We start from the raw sequence: 13,330 nt of genomic DNA on the forward strand, positions 1-13,330 counted from the left end.
TTTAGAACTTGCCAAAGAGGCTTAGGTCATAGACAGGGAGGTCAGTACCATAAAGAAGGTATGCAACAGCACCTAATTTATGTATAACTTGATTGCCACAAAATGAGGCCAACAGGGTATGAAGCATGACTATACAGTAAGAGAATTGGGATTTTTGTTCTAGTATTATGCCCTTGTTGCCTTACAATGACAAAATACGAGGATGTGGTCACTGTGTTATATTTTTAAAATACAGGTATTTTAGAGTAAATGAAAATGTAACTTTCAGCACTTCAAGTTATTTTTAATGAAAATTATATATATTCTATGTAAAAAAAAAATGTTTTTCCATCAGTAAAAAAAAGTGTATATAAAGTAAAAGGTCACACTTTCTACTTCACCCAGTCTTATTCCCTAGGGGTATGTATTCTTCCAGTTTTCTGTAACTATACCCACTACACACCTTTTTCTTAGCCACATACTAATCTGCAATTTCTTTTTCAATCAATAGTATAGCTCAAACTGCTTTTCATGTCAGCTTATAGATTTACCTTATTCTTTTTAACATACATAATGTGCCAATTTTTTGTATTTAATGTATAATTAACCAATCACCTGTTGATGAACATTAGTTTCAAGGGTTTTAATATCACAAACATTGTTGCAATTAACATCCTAATACATATATCCTCTTTACAAATGTGAGTATATCTGTAGATGGACTTTCCAGAAGTTGAACTGCAGAATCTTAAAACTATGCACCTTTTTTTTTTTTTTAAAGATTTTATTTATTTATTTGTAAGAGACAGAGAGAGAGAGAGAGAGAGAGAGAGAGGCAGGCTCCCCGCTGAGCAGGGAGCCCGATGCGGGACTCGATCCCAGGACCCTGGGATCATGACCTGAGCCGAAGGCAGACGCTTAACCATCTGAGCCACCCAGGCACCCCCCAAAGCTATGCACCTTTTAAGTTTTAATAGTAGATGTTGCCAAATTGCTAGAAAGATTTGGACCATTTTCATTCTAATCAAGAGTTTCTGAGAAAACCAATTTCCTCTCACCTTGCTAACATTAGTATCAATTTAAACTGATTTTTGTCTTTACCCTCTACCTATCACAAATCTTACCAACACAGAACTGAATCCCTGCTTTTCTAGATGTGAAATTCATTTTCATTTTAAACCTGGACAAAGGGGCATCTTTGTGGCTCAGTCGTTTGAGCATCTGCCTTCCACTTGAGTCATGATCCCAGGGTCCTGGGATCAAGCCCCGCGTTGGGCTCCCTGCTCAGCGGGGAGTCTGCTTCTCCCTCTCCCTCTGCTGCTCCCACTCTGCTCGTGCTCTCTCACTTTCTCTCTCTCTCAAATAAGTTAAATCTTTAAATAAACAAACAAACAAACAAACCTGGACAAAATATTTTAAGAATGACTAAAGAGGTGTCATTCTCAGGACGCCTGGGTGGCTCAGTCCGTTAAGCGTCTGCCTTTGGCTCAGGTCATGATCCCAGAGTCCTGGGATCAAGTCCCACATCAGGCTTCCTGCTGAGCAGGGAGCTGCCTTCTCTCTCTGCCTGCCGCTCCCCCAGCTTGTGCGCACTCTCTCTCTCTCTCTGTTAAATAAATAAATAAAATCTTTAAGAGATATCATTCTCTCATCTGCATTTAAAGGTGTTTCTCCTTTCTGTTTATCATTCTTTAAGAGGTGCCTAAATTTGGCAAAATTTCAACAGTGCCTCTTCCCTAGGAGCTTCTGACTCACAAGATACATAAGCTAAAACTAAGAATGGGAAAGAAGTAAAACATTCAAAGTGAGGGCCTTTAACTTAGACCTACTTTAGAAGGTGTCTTTTTCTGTCTTACCACAATCCATGCTTCGCAATTTACCCACTGAACCTCTGAGTAAATGTTTACTCTTTTATAGTACTCCAAATTGCCCTCCTCCACCCCAACTGCAATGATGTTATATTTATGTCTCTTTCAAATTAATAGTTTACAAGGTTAGGGAATGGGTACTGTGGACAGTTTCACCAGTAACTGTTGTTGTTGTTGTTAGCTCCTGAAAAATCAAGCAGCTTCTTTTTAGGCCTCGTCTCATCTTATTCCTTCTATTCCTTCTAATGTGACAACTATATTTTACTCTCAGGCCAGTCTTTTCCAGCAAAATAGAAACTACAAGTTTAAGTACATTAATTGAATTCTAATCAGCAGTTAAAACATAGAATAACACAGAATCCAGTTCTGAACAGATAAGATATGCCTTACTTCAATTTCTCGGATTGAAATAGCTTTGTCAAGTCATCTGAAGTCCAGCTTATCATACTAATATGCTTTGTTAAATATTTGAGAAATGCCAACTCTAGCTCTATACCTTAGACTTTGATTTCTTTGTCTAGTAGATGAAGGCTTTAAACTCAATCAGGCTTTTTCCAGTTCTTAAGTTCTATTATCTTATTATCTCTTGAAATGTACATTCTCTTGCCAGCTCAAATCTTTTTATTTTTAGGTCAGGCTGAGTTTTTTCTCACCTGGCTATTAATATAATGCTTCTATTCTGTTTTCCACCTTTTACTAACTACCAATTTGCTATTTGTCTAATTGTCCTCCCTTTCTTCACTCCAAGCTTCCTTTCGACTAATAACTATTATTTTGTGGGGAAGACTATGCACGCATGGGGAGAGGGGCTATATGGGAAATCTCTGTACTTTCTGTTCAGTTTTGCTGTGAACCTAAAACTGCTCTAAAAAATCAAGTGTGTTAATCAAAAATTCTGATAGAGACGTACCTGCCTACATGTAGGTATTTAATAGCTAGTAATTGTGGTATAAAATTCAAAAACTCTGACATTCACAGTGGGAGTGAAGATGGAGTAAATCATTAGTCTTCAAAGGAGTTAGTAGGTGAAGCTAGATATGCAGTATGTGAGTTGTGATCTAGGTTTAGGTAAAACTTTTTGCTTGGCGGTCCTGATCCAACAAGTAAAAAATTTTAAAAATCCCAATGTTTTCTTCCAGAAGGATTTGAAAGCTATAAAATAGCATTTGGCCAAAAGTTTTTTGGCAATTATATTTATTTACTGGCATTCTGGGGGTGGGGGGACATCAAATCTGGGTTTCTTTGAAAAAGGAAGGAAATTCATATAAAAACAGAGGAAGTTGAGAAGTGTCTCACTCATGTCTAACATCTTCTCACTGCCCCAACATTTAGTATGAATGTTGCAAATAGCTCATTTTAAAATTGATTAAGCATCTTCTGTGTGCAAGGGACTGTGTTAAACCCTAGGGAACACAAAGATGAATTCTTTTTAAAGCCTCTAGGAAGTACTATGATCAAGACAAATATAGTATGTTATGGGAACTGAGACAAGGGAGAGTCCAAATTAAAGGAGTGGGGGAGGGAGGGAAGCCTTGGGGGATGGGAGTCTTGAAGGACCAAGTAAGAAATCAGCCATTCATTCACTCCTTCAGCAAGTTCAAAGTGCCTAGTATGTAGCAGGCATCATCCTAGGTCCTGAAGATATGGAATTGAACAAAGAAAAATTCCTGGTCTTATGAAATTTACTTTTTAGGGAAAACAAAAGACAATAAAATAAATAAAATAATGGAGTCCATTGGTAACAAGTTCTGTGGAGAAAAATTGCAGAGAAAGGAGACAGGAAGTGCTGAGATGAAGGCTGTAATTTAAAATAGAATAGTCAGAGAGGGGCAAAAAGGTGATCTTTAAGCCAAAATCTAAAGGAGATAATGGAGTAAACCTTGTGGAAATCCTAGGCACCGAGGCAAGAACATCCTGGCTGGTATAAGGATCAGTAAGGAGCAAGTGTGACTGAACACTGAGGGAAGTGGTTGGAGGTACATCCTCCCTGAAGACTTTGGCTCTTACTATTTAGAAAATGGGACGCCATTGAGGGATTTTGCATAGAGAAGAGACCTGTCATACACTTGAAATGGATCTCTTTGATGTGTTGAAAATGAACTGGAGTGAGAGAAGAGATGAAAGGGTAAAAAGACAGAGGAGCGCCTGGCTGGCTCAGTTGGGAGAGCATATGACTCTTGATCTCTGGGTTGTGAGTTTGAGCCCCAGGCTCGGTGTGGAGTTTACTCAAAAAAGAAAAAGACGGAAAGAAAGAAAGAAAGGAAAGAAAAGAAAAGAAAAGAAAAGAAAAGAAAAGAAAGAAAGAAAGAAAGAAAGAAAGAAAGGAAGGAAGAAAGAAAGAAAGAGAAAGAGTAAATATAGGGAGACCAGTTGGAAGGCTACTGCAGATACCCAGGCAGGGAGGGTTAAGGGGTGAACGGTGGGGTCCAAGATAATATTTTGAAGGAAGAGCCAACAGGATTTATCGATAGACTGAATTGGGATGTGTCAGAGAATAACCACTTCAAACTTGGTGGCCAAAGGAACTAGGAGGCTAGAATTAATATTCACTGAGATGTAGAATAGAGGACAAAGGGAGGGGCAGGTTTGTGGGACAAGTTCAGGAGCTCAGCTTTGGATCTGTTACTTTTGAAATGCCTATTGGACATCCAAGCAGAGATGTTGAATAGAGAGTTAAATATTTGTCTGAAGGGAGAAATGGTTCTGGCTGGAGATATAAATTGAGGAGTCATTAGAGATTCATGATACTTAAAGTCATGGAACTGGATGAGATCTCCCAGGACATGATCCACTCCCAAGGTAACTGGGGCTTCCAAAACTAAAAGTTCAGAGATGGGGAACTAGCAAGAAGAATGAGAAGGGGAAGCCAGTGAGGTAGGAAAGCAAAGAATGGGGAAAAGAGTGGGGTGCCTGGGTGGCTCAGTTGGTTGAGTGGCCAACTCTTATTTTGGCTGGGGTCATGATCTCAGGGTCCTGGGATCAAGCCCCAGTAGCCTCAGGGTCCTGGGGTGGAGCCTCAGCGCTCTCAGCAGGGAGTCTGCTTGAGGATTCTTTCTCCCTCTCCCTCTGGCCCTCCTCCCACGCACGTGCTCTCTCCCTCTCAAGTAAACAAATCTTTAAAGGGTGGGGGGAGAGCATTCCAGGAAAGAAGAAAAGTGTGAATAAAGGCACAGAAGTATAAAGTAGAACTCAAAAGATAAGAAGCTCTGCCTCATCAGAAATGCCCTTTATATGAACAAAAAAGGTAGCTACTAACACAACTGAAAAATCAAAATGCATTATTAACTAGCAAGGTAATAATTCTCACTTCTAACAGTTGGTAAGAATTATAAGTATTTCAGGTAGATTTTAAGAGCTTAGTTGCTTTTCATTAGATTTCTATTTTGCTGTGATCTCTTTGATCTGTCAATGCACAATACTTGACAGAAGGTTCTGGGGACAATAGGTACCCTTAAAATTTGTTCTACAAGAATTAATTGAGTTAGGCTAAAGTATGATAATTAATGGTTGAAGGTAGATTTCTACCTATGCATGAACTTCAGCCTGGATGTCACTCAAGAGAGATTGTTTAGGCCCACATATTTTTGTGTACATTAGTAAATAATACTGACATCCTAATTAATTCATACCAAAGTCTGAGGGAGTACCCAATAGATACTAAGATTGTCCCCAGAAATTCCACAGGGAAAGGGTTCGATTTCTCCCACTCAGAAAAACTCTCTTCATTAGTAGCTCAGACCACGTCCTAGACTCATGGGCAACCTTTCCCTAAAACAGTACTAAATTAACCCAAATCTTCTAGTTTCTATGGATATGGAACAAAAACAAAGGTGGGCAGACTTAAATTCTAGTTATAGATCACTGTGTGCATTTATTAACTACATTAGGCCAATCTTGCATTATGCAAACATTTCTCCATCCTCAATACTCCATCCCTCATTGATCTCAAACTTTTTCATTCTTCTGAAGTACTTGAGCACTAAATGGAGTTACATGCCAGTACATACATATTTGTTTCTACATGTGAGCATCCCCGTGCCATTGCATGTGATTGCGATTCTGATTATTATTGCTGCTCAAGAAATTACCCCCAAAACTTAGTGGCATAAAACAATGATAATATTTATTTTGCTTATGAATCTGCGATTTGGGCAAGGTTCTGCGGAGCTAGCTAACCTCTCCTCCATTTAGTCAGCAGCAACAGCTTGAGCTAAGGAGTGGAATCCTCTGAAGGCTCGCTCACTCGCATGCCTGACAGTGGGTGCCTGTCGTTGGCTGAGACCTTAGCTGGAACTGTGGGAGGGGGAAATGGGCTCCAGCAATATTTCTGTGACACAGCCTGCCTTCTGGGGAAAACAATTTACATTTCTCCTGTCTGCGATCTACATTCATCCCTTTCTCCAAAATCCGAGTTGTGATACCAGGTTCAAGCCTGGACTGTAGGATCTCATCATTGAGATCAGGTCCAGGTGTGAATGAGGCTGCTTGGATGTGTTTCCTCAAATATAGTCTCTCTCTCTCTTTTTAAGATTTTATTTGTAAGTAATCTCTACACCCAATGATGTGGGGCTCAAACTCACAACCCCGAGATCAAGAGTCGCACGCTCCACCAGCTGAGCCAGCCAGGCGCCCTCAAATAGAATATCTCTTGACTTGAATTCCTGTTCTTAGTAAATATACACTGGGGTTATTTAGGGGAAAGGGACCATGAGATATGAAACTTACTTTTAAAGGGTTCAGGAAAAAACAAAGTTTTTATGCACACAACACACACATTTCTGGAATATAGATATTGTATGTACGCGCGTGTGTGTGTGTGTAGAGAGAGACAGAATAGGAAAGAGGGAGAATGCTATAATAAAGCAAACTGATTAAAACGTTAACAAGTGAATCTGAGTAAAGGTCATACAAGTATTCTTTGCTGTTCTTTTTTTTTTTACAACTGTTCTGTAAGCTTGAAATTATTTCCAAGTAAAAAGTTTTTTTTTTTTTTTAATGCGATGCACATGGCATAGGTCCTAAGCATTGATCTTTTGATATTTTTAATTCCAGGGAAAAGTCCTAACTTGATGTTTGTATTCACTCTTGGCGGTTGAGAGAAGACCCTTTAGTTCTCCCTTTGCCTAGATGTCTATGAGAAGGCGCTATCACTTCCCACGTTAGCCTATCTTCCTCCACATCTCATTTCCTTAAAGAGCTAGTCTGGGAAAGACCCCCCCCTTTTTTTTTTTTCTTAAAGATTTTATTTATTTATTTGACAGAGAGATAGAGAGAGAGCACAAGTAGGCAGAGAGGCAGGCAGAGGGAGAGGGAGAAGCAGACTCTCCACCGAGCAGGGAGCCCAACGTGGGGCTCGATCCCAGGACCCTGGGATCATGACCTGAGCCGAAGGCAGCCGCTTAACCGACTGAGCCACCCAGGTGCCCTGGAAAGACCCCTTTTTGAGAGGGGGTTTTGGCTGTGCTGAAACACAGCTTTTCAAAGGTCTTTGTGTTGCGTACCAGACCAAAGGCATCTGTAAGTGTGGCTTGGCTTATTTAGAGAAATTGTAGAAGGATGCACATCAGTTTCCTTGTAACAAAAGAGACTGGGATTAGCCCCCTTGAAGCACCATCATTGTGCTCCCAGAGCACATACTCTAAAAATAGTGGCTGCCGAGAAACAGTCTTCTCAAGTTTCCAGTTTGAAAAGGACACTTAAATAGAAAGCTGGTCTTTTTAGCCAGTGTCACAATCCCCAAACAAACAGAGAATAAGCACTAGTAGGAGTCCCAGTTTAGAATGCACAAGCCGGTCATTTAACAAACTTATTCACGGCCCTCAAAAGCTTGTTGGCTGCCCAGAAAAAGCTTCCCAGGTTGGCAATAATCTTAATGCGGTCACCTCAGTTGTATCTGTTTGCCTTTCTTATGAAAGTACTCAGGGCAGAGTTCTGCACAAAGGTGCGCTCAATCTCAATATATTACTGTTGCACAAATAAAGCAGCCGTGGGTAATTACCCAAGTGCAGGCCTGGAAAGGAAGCCAGGTTTGATCCTACCAAAACAACTTAACGGAGAATGTCTTTCCCGGGACCAGGTTCCCGGATTGTGAATGTACCTCTTTTTTTAGTAGAACCTAGTAGTAGTAGAACCTAGAAAAAGGATGTTAATTTATCTTTGCCAATGGGAATAAATGAAGATTCCTTGAAATGTACTCTGTCAGGTGACACAAACCATATAATTATAGTCCCTGAAACAGAAAAGCTCAAAACATAAGAATATATGAGTTTCCTGGGTCAGACCAAAGGCCATGTAATTCCATTTCTTTTTTAAATAAACTTTTTATTTGGAAATACTTTCAGAATTACAGAAAAGGGGCGCCTGGGTGGTTCAGTTGGTTAAGCGTCTGCCTTCAGCTCAGGTCATGATCCCAGGGTCCTGGGATCAAGTCCCACATCAGGCTACCTGCTCAGTGGAAAGTCTGCTTCTCCCTCTGCCCCTCCCTCCCCTGCCTGTACTCGCTCAATCTCTCTCTCTCTCTCTCTCAAAAATAAATAAATAAAATCTTTAAATAATTACAGAAAAGACTGTATAGAAAGTTCCTTTATACTCCTTACCCGATTTCCACCATTGTTAACATATTACCATGCTACTTTTGTCATAGCTAAAAAATTGACATTGGTGTATTATTATCTAAATTCCAGGGGCACCTGGGTGGCTCAGTCGTTAAGCGTCTGCCTTCGGCTCAGGTCATGATCCCAGGGTCCTGGGATCCAGCCCCACATCAGGCTCCCTGCTTAGCGGGAAGCCTGCTTCTCCCTCTCCCACTCCTCCTGCTTGTGTTCCCTCTCTCGCTGTGTCTCTCTCTGTCAAATAAATAAAATCTTTAAAAAAAATAAATAAATTCCAGGCTTGCTTTGGATTTCACCAGTTTTTCCATTAAAGTTTATTTTTTTGTTCCAGGATCAAACACAGACTACCACATTACATTTAGTTGTCATGTCTCCCTAGTCTTCTCTAGTCTGTGACAGTTTCTTAGTCTTTCCTTATTTTTCAAATGACCTTGTCAATCTTAAGGAGTTCTTGCCAGATATCCTGTAGAATGTCTCCCAATCTGGGTTTGTCTGATTTTTTCTCGTGATTAGATTGGGGTAATGGGGTTTTTTGGAAAGAATACTGCAGAGATGGGGGCGCCTGGCTGCCTCAGTAGGTAGAGTGTGTGAGTCTTGACCTCAGGGTTGTGAGTTCGAGCCCGATGTTGGGTGTAGAGATTACTTAAAATAAAAATCTTTAAGACAACAACAATACTGCAGAGATGAAGTGCTCGTCTCATAACACATCACATCTGGGAGTACATGATACCCACATGACATCATTGGTAATATTAACCTTCATCATTAGGTTAATGTAGTGTCTAGCAGGCTTCTCCACTGTAAAGTTACCAGCATTCCATTTTCTACTCTGTTCTTTAGATAGCTTAGATTTTGTTGGACATCAAAAAACATTTTGTAAGGGGCGCCTGGGTGGCTCAGTCATTAAGTGTCTGCCTTCAGCTCAGGTCATGATCCCAGGGTCCTGGGATTGAGCCCCACATCGGGCTCCCTGCTCAGCAGGGAGTTTGCTTCTCCCTTTGCCTGCCACTCCCCCTGCTTGTGCTCTCTCTCTCTCTCCCTCCCTCTCTCAAATAAATAAATTAAAAAAAAATTTTTGTAAGAGGTAGGGTAATTGGACATTCTAATGGCCTTAGGTTTTATGGATTTACCCAGAACATTCCTAATTCTAGCAGGAGTCCAAAAAGACAAAGAATCCTCTCAAAATCTATAGGAACTATAGGAATACAGTCTTTGAACTATAGGAATAAGCCAGTGTATTATATTACTGTCCACTGTTTGAGCAACGGAACATTAGATAGCAATACAAATTCTAACATAATTGAATGTAATCCATTGGCAGCCAAGATCTCCCAGCTCTTTAAAATCTAGAGAAAACTGATTCAGCTCTGCAACCTATAAACCATAGAAGTCTAAAGTGCTTGTCCAGGTTTGTCCACAAATAACCAGGAATTTATGTCATCATGGTGGTCCCTTCCGATCGCATTTCTTGCCTCTGCCACCGTTTTTGCTCTGTACCATATCTTGTTGCTGCTCCTTATCTCTCACTGGCAGCCTGGGTCCAAAATAGGATAGCCCAGCTTCTTTTTGCTTCATCTCATTCTAAAACAGACACAAATCTAAAGCTGTCGAGTAGGGTAGACACAGAGGGTTTATTTTTTTTTAAGACTTTATTTGTCAGAGAAAGAGAGAGAGAGAGCACAAGCAGGGGGAGTTGCAGGCAGAGGGAGAAGCAGGCTCCCCACTGAGCAAGGAGCCTCAGGACCCTGGGGCCATGACCCGAGCTGAAGGCAGACACTTAACCAACTGAGCCTACCCAGGCGTCCTGACACGGAGAGTTCTAATGAAATGTTGCATCTCATACCTTACAGCAAACGAATATAACCCATATTCATCCCGTGGTTCACCCTTCCCCAGGCATGCCTTACTGGAAGTGTCTCGCCCAGCCTGCCCAGCCTCCACCTCATCCCACGGTGACCCAGCCTCACATCATCTGTTTTGCCGGTTTCTATCTCTGTAATGCCTCCTCTCCCTTCCTCTCCCTTCTGACATCCTTTTCTAGATCAAAAACAAAACTGAAGGCCAAATTTTCATTTTCTCTTTCCAAAGCAGCTTAGTTAGCTCTCTCTTTTTGGTGATAAGGCTCCTGCCTTGGCCTCAGCTCTCACCTTGTGCCCCCAGCTACTGAAGTTGTTTCCTTTCCTAAATGTAATTCTGGTGCTTGCGGTTAAGGTAATAATATCTTCCCCATTTGTCTCGGGAACAGCCATCCATTCATTCATGTATTCAATTCAATAAACATTTACTGAGCTCCTACAATAGAAATTTGGAGGATAGAAAGCTAATTTGAGCGGGATTCTGCCCTCAAGGAGCTCATGGTCCCCAGTGAAAGGTGAAAGCTAATCAAACACTTCCGATGTGGCAGGCACACTGATGGGCCCGTTCACCTGAAAAATCTTTAAAAATTGTTTTAATTCTTGGGGCGACTGGGTGGCTCAGTCACTGAGCGTCTGCCTTCGGCTCGGGTCGTGGTCCCAGGGTCCTGGGATCGAGCCCCACATCGGGCTCTCTGCTCCGCAGAAAGCCTGCTTCTCCCTCTCCCACTCCCCCTGCTCGTGTTCCCTCTCTCGCTGTGTCTCTCTCTGTCAAATAAATAAATAAAATCTTTAAAAAAATTTTATTTATTTATTTGACACAGAGAGAGATAGCTAGAGCAGGAACACAAGCAGGGGGAGTGGGAGAGGGAGAAGCAGGCTTCCCGCCAAGCAGGGAGCCCGATGTGGGACTCGATCCCAGGACACTGGGATCATGACCTGAGCCGAAGGCAGACGCTTAACGACTGAGCCACCCAGGCACCCAAAAATTTTTTAAATTCTTAATTGACATATAACGTTGTATTCATTTAAGGTGTACAACATAATGATTTGACATATATATGTATATATATAAATGATCACCACAATCAGTTTAGTTGACCTCCATCAATGAACTATCTTCAATCCTTAGAGAAACTCTGCGATAAGTTTTATTTCCTTTTTGCCATTGAGGAAATTATGGTTTGGAAAGAGTGGTGTGCTGGCAAATGCTTAATGAGCAGTTGGGTGGGGAGAAGAGGATCCTGATTTGTAGTGGTTTTGATTTCTGTTGTGTAAATACTCCCTCTACAGCTGACATCCAGTGACCAATATAACATGGCTGCATGTGCACTTGGGAAGAAGTGCTCGGCAGCGCCCGTTTATATAGTGTTCCTACTTCACCAATACAACAGACATAAAACCGCCAGGGCAAATGTAACTGTTAAATGTAGAAAAATAACCAGGAAGGGCTGACTGTTGAATATTATTTTGTCTTCAATAGAATTTCTTTAATTGTAAGTTGATATTTAATTTTATTTTTACAGAATTAACTTTTTATTGTGGCAAAACATACATAACATTAAATTTACCATTTTAACCTTTTTTAAGTGTACACGTTAGTGGCATTAAGTATACTCACAATATTGTATGGCCACCACCACTATCTATTTCCAGAACTTTTTTTTATCATCCCAGACAGAAACTCTGTAATGATTCTTCCTTCCTCCCACATGCTCGTAACTTCTATTCTATTCCTATCTCTATGAATTTTTCTGTTCCAGATATTTAATATAAGTGGAATCATATAATATTTGTTCTTTGGCATCTGGCTTATTTCATTTAGCATAATGTTTGCAAGGATCATCCATATTGCGGCACATATAAAAATTTCATTCCTTTTTATGGCTGAATAAAATTCTATTGCATGCATAGACCACATTTTGTTTATCCATTCATCTGCTGATGGGCATTTGGGTTGTTTCTACCTTTTGGCTATTGTGAGTAATGTTGCTCTGAATACTAGTGCACAAGTATGTATTTGAGTCCCTGCTTTTTTTTTTTTAATATTTTATTTATTTATTTATTTGACAGAGAGAGAGAGAGCACAAGCAGGGGGAACAGCAGAGGGAGAGGGAGAAGCAGGCTCTCCACTGAGCAGGGAGCCCGAAGCAGGGACGCTCAACCGACTGAGCCACCCAGGCACCCCGAGTCCCTGCTTTCAATATCATTTAATAATGTCTGTGTTTAACAAACAGCTGGCAAAATTCCTAAAAATTTAATAATCTGCTCTCATGAGCCTGTTAGAGCCAGCTCTGACACAACACTGGAGAGTCCATAATTTACCCAGTTCAGTTTAAACAAGGGCCAATTCGGGATTCACCTCACCACACAGCATCTTCCAAGTTTGCCTAATGATAAGTGCCTTGGACATATCAAAGTAGTGATTCCCAGGCCCTCCTGGGAAATTCTGATTCTGAAAGTCCAAGGTGAGGTGATTTTTCTCATCGGAATTTTTCTCAGTCTGGAAAACCTGAGATTAGCCCCCCAGTACCACCAAATCTAGGCCAAAGGCAGTGGGTACAACTATGGTGCCCTGAAGGAGAGACGGTGAGAGTAAGTCCTTTGGGGACAACTTGCAGGACTTGTAGCAAATTTTTTTTATTTTATTATGTTATGTTAATCACCATACATCATTAGTTTTTGATGTAGTGTTCCATGATTCATTGTTTGTGTATAACACCCAGTGCTCCATCCAATACATGCCCTCTTTAATACCCATCACCAGGCTAACCCATCCCCCCACGCCCCTCCCCTCTAGATCCCTGTTTGTTTCTCAGAGTCCATAGTCTCTCATGATTCGTCTCCCCCTCCGATTTGCCCCCCTTCATTTTTCCCTTCCTACTATCTTCTTCTTTTTTTTTTAACATATAATGTATTATTTGTTTCAGAGGTACAGGTCTGTGATTCAACAGTCTTGCACAATTCACAGCGCTCACCATAGCACATACCCTCCCCAATGTCTATCACCCCGCCACCC

The sequence above is a fragment of the Halichoerus grypus genome, chromosome 2, assembly GCF_964656455.1.
Source record: "Halichoerus grypus chromosome 2, mHalGry1.hap1.1, whole genome shotgun sequence".
NCBI lineage: Eukaryota > Metazoa > Chordata > Mammalia > Carnivora > Phocidae > Halichoerus > Halichoerus grypus.